General features: G+C 46.3%; 1 pseudogene; it reads right to left on the bottom strand.

Moving 5' to 3' along the window:
* Positions 1-224: 224 nt before the first annotated feature.
* Positions 225-3,746, bottom strand: LOC115594729 (piggyBac transposable element-derived protein 4-like; annotated as a pseudogene).
* Positions 3,747-14,945: the final 11,199 nt, after the last annotated feature.

Genomic DNA, 14,945 nt, shown 5'->3' on the forward strand with positions numbered 1-14,945 from the left:
GTCATAGACTCTTCCATCGACACGGGTCATTTACCCAGGTTTAACATTTACATCCTGTCAGATGTACAGGGGACAGAAGAGGCCGAGAAACAGATAATCAGCAAGTTGGGGGGCGCTGTGTTCCCCACAAATGCCGAAAACTTGATAAGTTTACTGTGCAAATATCTGATCCTGGAGCACCTCATCAGACAGACACCAAGGGCGACGACAGCCAAAGCCCTGAATCAACCAGTCACGGAGAAAGCTGTTACGCTGTCATTGAAAATTGCATTGGATGTCAGGTTGTTGTGGTTCAGGAGGTGGAAGTATATCGCTGTGTGCTGCCTGCTTGGAGTGACCGGGGTGTGTGTCATGAACACTCGACAGGTATCCCAGCTGGAGGAGAGTCTGATCTCGCTCTTGGAAGAGTTGAGGCCTGGCGAGTTCACGCGGAAGGAGCTGCGCGATATCAAACGGCTATTGACACAGTACTGTGTGGTGTGCAGAAGTACCTTTGTCAACCATGATGTGGAAAACTCTCTACGTAAGATATCGTCTATGTCATGCTCCAAGTGTAAGAAGAACCTTCGTGACCTACGGTGCCAAGAGACACCAGATAGAAAACTTTGTTGATTACTCAGTGTAATGCAATGATGCCTTGACTGGCTATGTAACTCCTGTAACCCAATGATGATACAATAAAGACAATACAATGCCACCCTGTACATATCTCCTTGTATTTCACAAATGAAAGCATGCTCATGTGTCCAGTTGTAAAGGTTTTTCTTTTTATTCAGACTAGTGAAATCCACATCAAGTGTATACATACATACATACATACATGTCACGAATAAACAACAAGTGGGGTCATGTGAGACAGAGAGGACGAACGTCACGTTGATATCCTTCAGACCTGGGTCAGTTTCTTCAAGGGTAGATTTGCTAGTGCATACCCCAAGTCGCCTACATCAGGTGTTGAGAGTAATAATTCAGCATAAGGTGGGAGAGACGCTTTCGTATATCCCTTTCCAATCTGGTATCGCAATATTTGACTATGCCATCCATAGCATGTGCAAGGATTACACCAGGGTTTTGCACAGTGCAAATCCAGACCATTGCTTCTTCAGAGGCCACTTTGTACCTCACTGCAATATGTTCACCCACACAATAAGTGTCAATGGGAAGGGCTAGAATCCCCACAGCAATCAATGCCCCAGCTCCTACTATGGTAGCGGTTGTGTAATTCCAACCTTTGAAGTTTTCGTCTGGACAGTTACAAAGGCCAATCGGATTACGACAATGGCCACATTTCCCAGATCCGTTTAGAAGCTCTTAAGTGCTAAGATCTTCTTAGGTGCGCTCTTAACCCTTGTGATGTCTTTCCATTTCACCTCACAGAGGGTTACAGTGACCCCTCCAGGACAATGGCAGGGACAGGGCTGGTGTCTCATCGTTGTAGCGCCGCCTAGTGACTATACACAGTATTGCATCAGTAAATCCACTATGATTGTAGAAGGCAGAGGGTCACAGTGACCCCCCCAGGACAACGCTAGTGTGGCAGGGGCAGGGCTGGTGTCTTATCATTGTAGCTCCATCTAGAGACTATACACAGTATTGCAGCAGTAAATCTAATATGATTGTAGAAGGAAGGCAGGGGGTCACATTGACCCACCCAGGACAATGCTAATGCAGCTTGGGGCAGCAGGGCTAAGTGTCCACAGAGGGTCACATTGACCCCCCCACCCAGGACAATGCTAATGTGGCAGGGCTGGTGTCTTATCATTGTAGCGCCGCCTACGGTCTATACACACTATTTCAGTCAGTCAGTCAGTTAGTCAGACATGTCTCCTTCTAGCCTCTCCACCACTAATGTCAGCTCCTAAATTGAAATGCGCACAGGTTGGACAGTATGGCAGTGTACATCCTTTGCATATAAATGTCTTACAACCAGAGCACACAGTCTGTGTTTTACGGTCCTTCTTTGGTGGGCATATCTGACACCTCTTCCTCTTGTTGTGTGTTCCAGGTGGGCTGATAGCTGATGAGGTGGTGGTGGTGGTGGTGGTCGTTGTCATGGGCTGCTGCTGCTGCTTCTCTTCTTTTTGTTGGTCTTCTTCTTCTTCTTCTTCTTCTGCAGCCTCCTCATCCACCTCTGCCTCCTCCTCAGGCCAATCGCGACATTTAGCACTACTTCTCTGAACAGCTCTCACGACAGAGGCAGACGCTGCCGTGCGAGGTAGACGCTCCCTTTTTTGGATGAGCGGAGTCACCAGCGCCTTTCCCAGTTGCTCCAGGAACAGCCTTCTTTTGTTTCGTTTACCCGGCAGCCAGCCAGGGTTGATCTCTCGCCATAACACAAAGGCATTGTACGAAGAAACATCGATGATGTTGTGAAAGATGACCAAGGGCCAGCGGGCTGTCATTCTTCTACAGCTGTATGTTCCAATCACCTTATCTAAGTTGTCCACACCTCCTTTGTTGCTGTTGTAGTCTAGAACGATGGCCGGTTTCCTGTCTTTGCGACGGCCAGCGACAACGTCGTCGGGAGCCTCTGTGTGCAACGTGCTCATGAGCATAACGTTCTTGTTTTTCTTTGCCATGTAGGACACCAAAGTGGTGTCGGGCGTGAATGCAAACTTTGAGGAGAAGACTTGCCTGTTCTTGGATGCGAGCAGCGCGAGCGGGAGTTCAGGCTTGTTTCTTCTGACCGTACCAACCATGGCGATGTCCCTCTCTAAGAGGCGCTGTCCGAGCTCGTAAGAGGTAAAGAAGTTGTCACACGTGACAGTTTTGTTGCCACCCGTCAGCCCCTCTGTGACATCGAGCACAACCCTCATGCCCTGGTTTTTCTCCGAACCGCCGGCGGTCGGCTTCCCGGTGTAGACTTGCATTTTCCACGTGTAGCTTGACTTTGAGTCACACGCCACCCATATCTTGATTCCATACCTGTGTGTGTGTGTGTGTAAGAAAGAGACAAAGGGAAAAAAGAATCAGAATAACAAACCAAATAATTGATATCAAATCACTCACTCACTCACTCACACTCACACACACACACACACACAACAAAAGCATTTATTGTATGCAAACTACTACTACTACTACTACTACTACCTCTGAAGGGAACCAGTTGCTCATCAACTGTTATGTCAGGCCCTGGGTTGTAGAGGTACGGAAGCCGCTCGGCCCATTTATCCCACACCTCTCTTATGGCTGCCAGTTTGTCAGTGGCACGTCTCTCGGGTCTCGACTCGCGATCGTCAAAGTGTAGCATTCTCGAGTAAGTGTGAAACACTTTGAGAGGCATGGTGGCACGGAAAATTGCCCTACCGCTACCATAGACTGGCTGCGGCCTCGCCTCGGGACCTGTAGACACCTGCTAAGATTAGCAGCCCTATGTAGGCGTGCAAGTCGGTTCGACTCATGTCTTTCCAGTTTTCTCCGTACTTTCGGAAACCCTCCAGATTTGTCATTTCTAGCACAATTTCGTCAATCGCCGGTGTGAGAAACATGAGAAATGTTGACACAATGTCGTGGGCATTGGCAACTGCATACGCAGTGGGTCCTGGTGGGTTTGCTTCTGCTGTAGCTGTTGTTCCCCTTCTTCTCCTCTTTCTCTTTCTTTTCCTCATTTCTCTGACATTGTGGTCGTCATCATCATCATCGTCATCGACATCGACATCGGCATTATCATCGTGTTGCCCTATTACCCTGCGATCTTTGTAAAATGCCACTGAGGACCATTCAATAGTGTTGTTCTTGGACATGTATGTTTCTACTTCTTCTTCTTCTTCTTCTTCATCTTCTTCTTCTTCTTCTTCTTCTTCTTCAGCCTCAGCCTCAGCCTCAGCCTCTTCTCCTGTGCGACAACCGTCGTCCTCGTGTTCCTCCACCACGTCAGATTCTTCAGACACGTCTTCTTCTGAATCAGAGTAGTGTCCCCTGGCGTGTGAGGACATCTCATCCAACACCTGTTTAGCCGTGAAATCCGCAGTCGCGGGTGGATGACATCGCGTCAGACGGACAGTACAGTGCCGGGCTGGTAACGTCGGGTCAGGTGGACTTGACAGTACAGGTTTGATAACATCGTGTCAGTTGGACACAACATTTCTGGTTGGATGACATCGCGTCAGACGGACAGTACAGTGCCTGTTTGGCAACATCGTGTCAGTTGGACAGAACAGTGCGGGTTTTGTAAGACCATCAAGTGGTGAGTGTCCGACTGCCGACCGCTCCTCTGATACTGAGTGTCGAGTCCGTTGGGTTTGCGTGGCCACCCCCAGCAAATGTGTACATGCGTATATAAATGTAAGTAGACTGCAGAACAAACAGCTCCATTTATTCACAACCCTCTCTCGCTCTCTGTCTCTCTCTCTCTCTCTCTCTCTCTCTTTCTTTTTACTAAGCCTGTGTGCTACACCAAAGTGACCTGTGACCATGGCGAGCCCTGTCGATGTGAACACGGTGGATAAAGTGTTAGAAGAAATGCTGAAGGTGGAAGCGGACAATGCCCAGAGCCCAGGCTCAATCAAGTGGACTTCGCGCATCCAGATGCTGCAGGGGTGGATGCACAACATAGCAGAGAAACACCATTGTATTGGATGCTTTCTGGATCATATCCTGACAGATTCAGAGTCAGATGCTGAGCTCCTTGACTGTTATCATGCTAAGGAGAATCCAGTTAAGCTGATGCACAAAGTCATCGATCGCTGCCTCGAGAGCGAGGAAAGCGCAATGAAATTCCTACGGGTCTTATTTCAGACTCAGAAATTCCTCTACTTAGACCTGCTAAAAGACGGACCCAGGGGCAAGTTTGGTGAGTATGTGCTATCGAAAGCGAAATAATCAAGGCCTCCGGGAGGGATCGTCACACGCTGCTGCTCAACTGAAGTAATAATTTTCTGCATGTGTTTTGTTTGTATTGTTTTGTTTCAGTCAGGAGAGATCCTCCCGTGGTGGAATTGATGGAGAAGGTGCGTTCTGTGCTCGGCGATAAGGTCGCGCATCTCAAAAACATGACGACGACACCCCTTTACAAGAACAGGATCCTGAATGTCAACTGCGCCCTGGACGTACTGATGCAATATGATCAGCTGCTTCCAGAGGAATACGCCGAGTTTGGGTTAAACAAGAGCAATACCGCCGCTATGACTCGGCTACTGCAGAAACTGTGCAGCGACACCACCATCCCTCAAGCCAACCGGGAGTTCATCTCATTGGTGGTGGCCTCCTTTAACATGCACGCTTTTGACCTTCCGATGATGCCTATGAATGATGTGCTAGTGTTTGTAAAGTAAAAAAAAAAAATTTTACTGTGCCAATCTACATGTCATGTCGATGTGTGTTACAAATGAAATAAAACTATATTGAACTGAAGAAACTTGACTGGTGGGATTACATTGTGTCAGAAATCCACATTCATCTCCGTTATTGCGTAACAGCACAAGGTTGCCAAAGTGAAAGGCGCAGCACAGGCTGTAGAAAAAAAACAAAACAAAAAAAACAACAAAAACCCAAACAAGCCAGATGACGTTTAGACTCATCTCCGTGTTCGCGTAACAGCACAGGCTTGCCAATGCCAACAGTACAGCACAGGTTGGATAACATCTCGTCACATGCGTATATAAATGCTTAGAAGTAGACTGCAGAACAACAGCTCCATTTATTCACAACCCTCTCTCTTTCTGTGTACTAAGCCTGCGTACTACACCAAAAGTCTGTGACCATGGCGAGCCCTGTCGATGTGAACACGGTGGATAAAGTGTTAGAAGAAATGCTGAAGGTGGAAGCGGACAATGCCCAGAGCCCAGGCTCAATCGATTGGACTTCACGCATCCAGATGTTGCAGGCGTGGAAGCACGACATAGCAGAGAGACACAGCCACATGAGCTGTTATGTGGATCGTTTACGGACAGGAGATTCGGATAATGATCTCCTCAGGTCTTATCACTGCAAGATCAATCAGGTTGAGATGATGCCCAAACTCATCGATCGCTACCTCGACAGCGAGGAAAGCGCAATGATATTCCTACGGGTCGTTTTTCAGGTGGATAAATACATGTTTTTAGACCTGCTAGGATGCGGACCCCAGGGGAAGTCTGGTGAGTATGTGCAATGCAGAGCGAATTGATCAAGGCCTGGAATACGAACGATCACCACACGCTGTTCGTTCAGCCAAAGTAATAATTTTCTGCACGTTTGTTTGTTTGTTTGTTTGTATTGTATTGTATGTTTCAGCCAGGAGAAGTCCTCCCCTTGTGCATTTGACGGAGAAGGTGCGTTCTGCGCTCGGCGATAAGGTCGCGCATCTCAAAAACATGACGACGACACCCCTTTACAAGAACAGGATCCTGAATGTCCAATGCGGCCTTGACCTACTGATGCAATACAAGCAGCTGCTTCCAAAGGAATATGCCGAGTTTGAGGTAAACGCAGACGATACCGCCGCTATGACACAGATACTGCAGGAACTGTGCAGCGACACTACCATCCCTCAAGCCAACCGGGAGTTCATCTCATCTGGCCTCCTTTAACATGCACGCCTTTGACCTTCCAAAGATGTCCAAGGAAGATGTGCTAGTGTTTGTAAAGTAAAATGAAAAAAAAAAATGTTACTGTGCCAATCTACATGTCATGTCGATGTGTGTTACAAATGAAATAAAACTATATCGACCTGAAGAAACTGGTTGACTGGTGGGATTACATTGTGTCAGAAATCCACATCCATCTCCGTTTTCACGTAACAGCACAAGGTGGCCAAAGTGAAAGGCGCAGCACAGGCTGTAGAAAAACAAAAAACAACAAAAACAAAAATCCCAAACGTGTCAGATGACATTTAGACTCATTTCCCTGTTCGCATAACAGCACAGGCTTGCCAATGCCAACAGTACAGCACAGGTTGGATGACCTTGCATCATTTGGAACACATAGTGTCGGTCGGATGACCTCGCGTCAGTTGGATGACTTTGCGTCAGGTGGACAGCATAAAGCTGGTCAGATCCAATGCTGACAGAGATAGCTCAGTCACAGCACTGGTTTCATATAGATGTGGACACTGCAAGCACTGCAAGCACTTCAGTCATTCATTCAGAGAGCTTAATTCTACTCTTGGGTTGTTGTTTTTTTTCATCTGTTATAATGGACGCCTTTGTCGAGACCAAGTTGAAAGAGTGGGGTTTTGAGTGTCATATCCCAAACTTTGCATCTGAAGAGATTGACACACAAAAGTTCCTGAGTCTGACAGAGGAGAGCAACAGACCCTTGCTGTACAAGTTGTGCGGAAAGGTTGGACCCTCTGCAAGGCTTAGAGAACGTATCCGACGCTTCAAAAGGGAAAATGACGGCCATGTCCATGACATGAATACTGAAGACGGGTAAGACTCAGAGTAACAACCTGTGTTTGTGTGATGTGTAATTGTTACCCTCGACCTTGATCGTAGAACAAGTCATCTCCGTATTGTTATCTATTTTTTCATTCATTTTGTTTTTTTTTTTACAGCTCCCAGCTCTAAGAAGCCTCTCGGGCCCCGCTATGAAGCTTCTCATGTCTCAAGTATTATGTGATGTGATGTGATGTGATGTGATGTACTTTGCTTGGCTGAGCTGAATAATAATAATAAAAAAAAACTCTGAGAAATATCTACCAGTTTTGTCCTCATATTCTTCTGTATTCTTCTGCCTTTTGCAGAAATATTAATGAAAACCTGCAGTACACAGTATGAGATATATCTCGATCTCCTTCATGTTACACATCTTACGCGTAACACAAACCTTGCGCTCATGAAGGCTGGTATGATAACATCGTGTCTGACTGAGAATGCTAGCGTCTAAACGTATGAAGGCCTGACCAACTGGGTCAGTCCAAACACATGTAGTAAAACAAAGCACAGTGTTATTGTGAAGGCATTATCCAAGGTTTACATTGGCAAGCCCTACGTCCTTCTCGTCTGCTTCTTCTTCTTCTTCTTCTTCTTCTTCTTCTTGAAACACAGGGGAATGTTGGTCTCTGAAGATAATATAACGGGGAATTTGGGTTTCTTGAGAACAGAGTAACGATGTGTTTACTCAGCTGCACATCAAATGATGGGAAAGTTTGGGTTTCTGGTTTACTCAGCTGCGTATCAGATGATGGGAAAGTTGGGTGTCTGAAGATGAGATGAAGGGGGGAATTTGGGTCTCTTGGGATAAGAGGAAGTGGTTGTTTATTCAGCCGCAGATAATATAGAGGGGAATTTGGGTTTCTGGAGAACAGAGTTACGATGTGTTTACTCAGCTGCATATCAGATGATGGGAAAGTTGGGTCTCTTGGGATAAAAGGAAGTGGTTGTTTATTCAGCCTCAGATAATATAACGGGGAATGTAGGTTTCTGGAGAACAGAGTAACGATGTGTTTACTCAGCTGCATATCAGAGGATGGGAAAGTTGGGTCTCTTGGGATAAGAGGAAGTGGTTGTTTATTCAGCCTCAGATAATATAACGGGGAATTTAGGTTTATGGAGAACAGAGTAACTATGTGTTTACTCAGCTGCATATCAGAGGATGGGAAAGTTTAGCTTTCTGGTTTACTCAGCTGTAGATCACATGAGGGGGAAGTTGGGTGTCTGGAGATGAGATGAAGGGGGAATTTGGGTCTCTTTAGGATAAGAAGAAGTGGTTGTTGATTCAGCCGAAAGGGAAATTTTGGCTCTCTGGAGACCAGTGTTTACTCAGCCTATGCCTGTCCTGCAGCAGCAACAGCAGCAGCAGCAGCAGCAGCAACACCATCAACACCATCAACACCACCAACACCATTTACATTGGCATACCCTGAGCCCTTCTTCTTCTTCTTCTTCTTCAAACAAGGGGAGATGGAGGTCTGAATGGCTGCTGTCTAACTAAGTGGATGAACGCAAGGGCTAAAAGCACTGTGTGCTATACCAGTCATTGACAGTAGGGGGGTCATGCGTGACAAAAAAGGCAGGGGGGGTAAGAGCAGCCTCTACCGGACACAAGCGGTAATGATTTCGGGGGTGGGTCACCCTGACCCGAAGGGCAACGCAAGGGCTAAAAGCACCGCGTGCTATACCAGTCATCGACTGTAGGGGGGGTCATGCGTGACAAAAAGGCAGGGGGGGTAATAGCGGCCTCTACCGGACACAAGCGGTAATGATTTCGGGGGTGGGTCACCCTGACCCGAAGGGCAACGCAAGGGTTAAGAACGCTGTGAAAGAAGGATGTGTTTCCCAGAGTCGCTCTTAGCTTAAGAAGATCTTTCACTAAGAAGGAAATGTAAGATTGAGCTGACCCACTCTTAACAGCCTTCTTAGTGACCAAATGCTCAGTGATCAAGCCGCGTCAGGGAAATTTATATCCTCCACTTTTTCGAAATAATAAAACAATGCTCAATGTTGAAATGCGCCCATAGCTGCGGACCACTGGTGCAAGAAACATAGGCTAATAGTAGAGAAGAAAAAAAAAACTTTTTGATGAATTACACGTTTAAGTTTTCCACACACATCTGCATATATGAGTTTATAGTACTACACATAAAAAAACATCAACAACCCCTGTGGCATTTCACAGATGTAATTGAACTCAGCTGAACCTCATCCATGCTATTCTATATAAAAGCGTTGCCAAAGTCCGCGTGTGTGAGAAACCATGATTGCAATACAGCACATTCTCGCTGCGATTCTCGCTTTCTGAGGTGACCAGGTAACAAGTGGGAAATTAGCTGCAAAACATGCTGTGCTGAAAGTAGTGAGAAGCACGTGCGTCAGGGCGCACATTACGCACACGTCATGAACCTACGCTTAGATCAATTACAAATTGCCTGGGACTTTTTGCTGCTAGGTTTGACATCCTCATTTCAATGCAAAATGATCCACACAATACATGATTGAAAAGGAAACCAAAGTAGTTTATTGAAACCATATGGGGGGTGGCTCTGCGCTGTCTTTACTGGGCGTCTGCATCACCTGCAATGAAGGGAGATTGATTAGTGAAATTGAACGGGATACTGCAGAGAGCCCCATACCTGAATCCTGGGGAAGGATGATTGGAACCGAGATGGAGGGATGGTTGAACTGCGCCTTGGCAAGCGCCAGCTGTCTCCAGTGCAGTTTATCTGGACCATCTCTTCCTGCAGGGCAGTTTGTTGTTCGAGTTGGCCCTCTATCCCCTGCAGCACCACCAGCTTCTCCCTCTCCAGGCGCACCAGCGTCTCGCTGCAGGTGCAGATCGTTATTGCGGGCCGCCCTGTTAAGCCTCCCCGCATGCGGACACCGGGCCCTGCTGGTTGGCGCGCAGGGACAGGGCACGGTTGTGGAGGGTCGTCCTCTCCTGGGGGCGTGCACGTCCCTGCTCCGCTCCCGGATGGCTCCTCTTCATCCTCACTTTCTGAGAGCCCCTCGTCCCCCTGAACACCGATGCCCCCACTAATGCCTTCAGAGGCCGTCTTCCTGATGATGGAGAGGACTTCCTTGTCGGGAGTGAGGGTCGTCCCACCCGGTGCTCCACCACCCGTGCCCATGGATTCTCTCCTCACCTTCACACTCTTCTTTTTTGTTTGGCTCTGGAACTCCTGCCACTTCTTCCTCACAGCACCCCAGTCACGCAGGCTACATGGGCTGGAGGGGGACATCTTTTCGTGCTGCCAGACCTCGTCCACTAAGACGCCCATCTCCTCCGCAGTAAACGATGGTGCCCGCTTGTTTCTTTTGCTGCCGGTTTCTTCCATTCTCACGTGTGTGTCAGCATATCTACAGGGGTATATATGCGCTAATGGGCTTGATTGCTACTTGGATACACCTGTTGGCACACACACACACCCCCGCACACACACACCCCCACACACACGATACATGCGTAGCCTAATTTCACCTGTGTGGGGGGACCACGGTGCGCTGTGTGTGACTTATGCGCTGATAAAGAGGTGAGTGATCGATTTGCCTGGCATCGATTGATTCAATTTCAGCACCACCGCGGTGGACAGCTCCCACTAAGAGCTTTTAAGAAGCTTCTTTGGCTTGATCTTAAGGTTCTCCTAAGAAGGCAGTTAAGAACGCGTCTGGGAAACACCCGTATCTTAGCGCTCCTTCTTAGCTGAACCCTTCTTAATAGCTTTCTTAAATCCTTAAGAACGATTGAATGTGGGAAACGCGGCCAATGTCTTTTACGCATAGCAGGTTGCTCTACATAGACTGATTCAATCACCGTGGTCTGTTTGATAACCAGGCTCTCTTTGTCATCCATATAGTCTAGGGACACCGTGTACATCTTGGATTAGTTTCAATGTTCCTTGACTGGATGTTTTTTGTATTCGGTTGGCTGTTTTCGTCTTTTGGTCGGACTGATACTCCTCAGCTGGCTGTGCCGTGGTCGGTTGGGCTAACACTCCTTGGTTGTACAATCCTTGGGTTTATAAATACTCCTTAGTGTAGGGTTACCATCCTAGGTTGCAGTAGGTCGACAGTCCCATGTTGGTAAGGAATGTACATCAGGGGTGGAGCCCAACCAAAGTCCTTTTAGCCAACTTGAGGTTATAACTGTGGTAGGTGTTCAAGGATCAGAGGTTGTGTCTACGAAAGCTCGAGACATATTGTGACGTGCTACCAGTGTATTTGCAATTATTTTGGAAAAAACATACTTAAACCACAGGCTAGCAGCTAGAGTTGAATACTCAAAATGAAGACATTACAAACTCAGCAGGAAAGCGGTGATGTGGCAGAGGATGGTGATAACAAAGCCGTGGACACCGAGACCAGGCAACTCATGCAACATTTCCTAAGCGAATTTGTGGGGACAAGGAAACCTAGGTGGGATGAAAGCAAGGCTCTGTCAACTATGAAAAGAGTTGTGGGTGAAGTATTGGAGAAACACAGATATGTCTACAATGGTAGGTATCGCAATGTTATGATAATATTGGCTAACGTCAGCTAGCCAGAGTGTTCTCAACATGTTTCTTATCGGGTAATTCTAAGGTATGCTCAACAAACTTTCATTGGACCACAGAGGGGATGATGTGGGATTCATCAGCTCAGTGGCTACCATTCTCTTTGCATATGGGACGACTAACTGGGGCCGGATTGCCAGCTTGACAGCCTTCAGGGCTGTGTTGTGTCTGTACTTCAAGGAGAAGGGAAGAGACAACTGTGTAGAGCTGGTAGGAGAGGAAATTTCCAACTACCTGCTGACTGAGCAGACTGACTGGCTGGTTGAAAATGACTCCTGGGTGAGTTAATGGTTGAGTGATTCCACCCTTGTAGGTATCTGACATTACGTTTACATTTTTCTTTTGTTTTCCAATTATTCCCAGCATGGCTTTGTGGAGTTCTTTCGAGTTGCAGAGCCCGAATCGACATTGAGGAACACACTGGTGACCGTTGCTGGATTTGGAATTGGGGCAACACTGACATTGTTGATCATGTTATCAATACGTTGCACCTTAGACAGTCCTGCAGGATGCACAACCTTATTTCTACATATGAAGTTGTTATGGAAATGAAATGGTGATAAAATAAACAAAAAACAGTAAAGTGTGATGTCTTTATTATATGCCTGTGTCCACATAGGCACCACATGAATGATGCATTATACAGTATCTCAATGATATCCTCAAGTATATGGTAATCATCGGGTGGGCTGTTATTGTCCTTATGTGTCCATAGTAAGGGCTGTAGTAGGCTGTTTGTGTCGGCCCAATCAACACTGATTTCGGGGAAGTTCATCAGCATCTCATCAAACGGAAGGTTGTCAGTGTCCACACACTGTAATTCGCTTTCGTGAAACTCTGTCTCTGTGTCGTCGGACTGCACTGTTACGTCGGTCTGGACACCGCTGTTATCCTTGGCCATCTTCCAGTAGAATTCCCAACCCAACAGTGATGTAGTGTTTTCCGGTACATCAATGAACATGACGGGAAACGAAAGACTGGATAATGCTGCGCACGACATATACAGAGATCTGCGTTTGCACATCAAGTATCACATGTACGCAAGCATGGCGGGAATCACAGGCGCTGCTTTTATGCAAGCTGTGCTGGATGCGGCCAATATGTCTATAAGACAGCCCTGTGAGTCAAGTGCTACCCAAGTGCCCGGCAATGCCATAATATATGTCTCACCATAGAGATGGACCAAAACCTACAACATTTCGTGAAGATCGAGATCAGCGGTGATTGCCCCGAGGCTATGAAACGCGCCATGACCGAGGAACTGTCGTGTCCCTTTCCAATTCCTCTGTTGCCACATCTTTGGTTTTAATGAACACACCCAGACAAGCTTTCTTCCAGCATTCTTTTATAAGTCTATCACAGTAGCTCAATCAGTGATCATGTCCTCACCTTTGTGTGTAGCACAATATTTATAATACATTACACCAACTGGATGACTCAATCATTTGCCTTGAAATACCACGTCCATGGCATACAGGATGCAACTGTGAGAGAACTATCCTGTCTTGTCGCACTAAGAGGCCACCCTCATGTCATCGAGATTGATTGATGATGGACAAATAGCCATGCTCATGCCTTACGTACCCTACACGTTGGGTAATACCATTTACAATCTAAAATTGCTCAAGCGAGGCGAGGTGCAACGGTTGGTACCATTGAGTTTTATTGCTCATTTTTCCCTTCAAGTGGCTAGTGCTCTGTCTTACATGCACAGACTCAACATGGTGCACAGAGACTTGACTCCCTCCAACGTGCTGCTTACAGAAGATCTCACTGTGAAGGTGGCAGACATGGGCCTCTCGAGACAAAGCTCCAAATGGATGAGCCCAGCTGTGGTAACCAGTGTTGGGGGTAACGCGTTACAAAAGTAACGTGTTACCGTAATATATAACGTTTAGGCAGTAACAGAGTAATATAACGCGTTACTTATTATATTTTGGTAATGTTATTACAGTTACTTAGTCCGGTAACGCGTTACAATCCGAGCTGTTGCACAGGCGGAGGTTTTGAAAAAACAACCCAGGCGCACAACAGCCGTAAAATAAAGCAGAGAAGAAGACGGTTTTAAATCAACAGAAGAAGAAGAAGAAGAAGAAGGCGGTTTGGTTTGGAGATGGCAATATGGCAACAACACCTGATAATTCAACGTTTTCTAAGTGGTTATACTCGCATTATTTTGAATTTGTCACAGAAATGGATAAGAACCTCACTTTATGCGCTGGTGGGAGGCCGAGGGAACTGTCTACGGCTAAAAATAGTACAAGTAACCTCAAGAAACACCTGGAGAGAGTGCACAGCAACCTTAAGCTAGTGGCTAAACAACCTCTTGCTAGCAAACAGGTGGAAGATGACGGCGCAAGCAATTTCAAACAACGGAAGTTGGATTTCTCCAGACCAGAGGTGAAGATGCTTGACCTAGGAGAAGTGAGAAGGCTGGTGGCTGAGTATGTCGTGGAGGATGCGCTGCCTCTTTCTACAGTCAAGTCGCCAGCGTTTCAAAAGCTTGTCAGCAGAATCCCCGTTCGATCAAGTGACAAGGTAAAAACAAATCTCTAATGATTTAGTCCTATTGTTAAGGTATAGACACATTTCCACAGATAGTTCATTTAAGATGAGACACTACATGTGGTGTGAGAGGTGATTCAATGATTAAAAATTGTTTTAATTTGTTAGGTCAGTTGGGTTTGCAGAGGGATTTTCATGGTTGTTATTGTCACATCATCTCAGATACTTTAGCAGTTAAGTAAAACAATAAGTACTACATTTCCATGTTTTACAATACTTATAAATGAGACTGTGGGTGGTAATGAACTAAGCACTCACTAAAAAAAAATATGGATAGAAATATATAAAGTTAGGAGTCATCAGAAATTTGTGTCTCAGTGTCTGAGGAAAAATCATTCTCGGAAGACAACCTTAACAAACCAAAAAAAATTTGCACTGCACTGACGCTTTTTACAAATGAAGTTCCTAACGGAAAAATAAAGTTCTTTGAATTTGAATTTGAATTTAAAACTATGCAATGTAAATTGAA

Source organism: Sparus aurata, chromosome 13 (assembly GCF_900880675.1).
Source record: "Sparus aurata chromosome 13, fSpaAur1.1, whole genome shotgun sequence".
Taxonomy (NCBI): domain Eukaryota; kingdom Metazoa; phylum Chordata; class Actinopteri; order Spariformes; family Sparidae; genus Sparus; species Sparus aurata.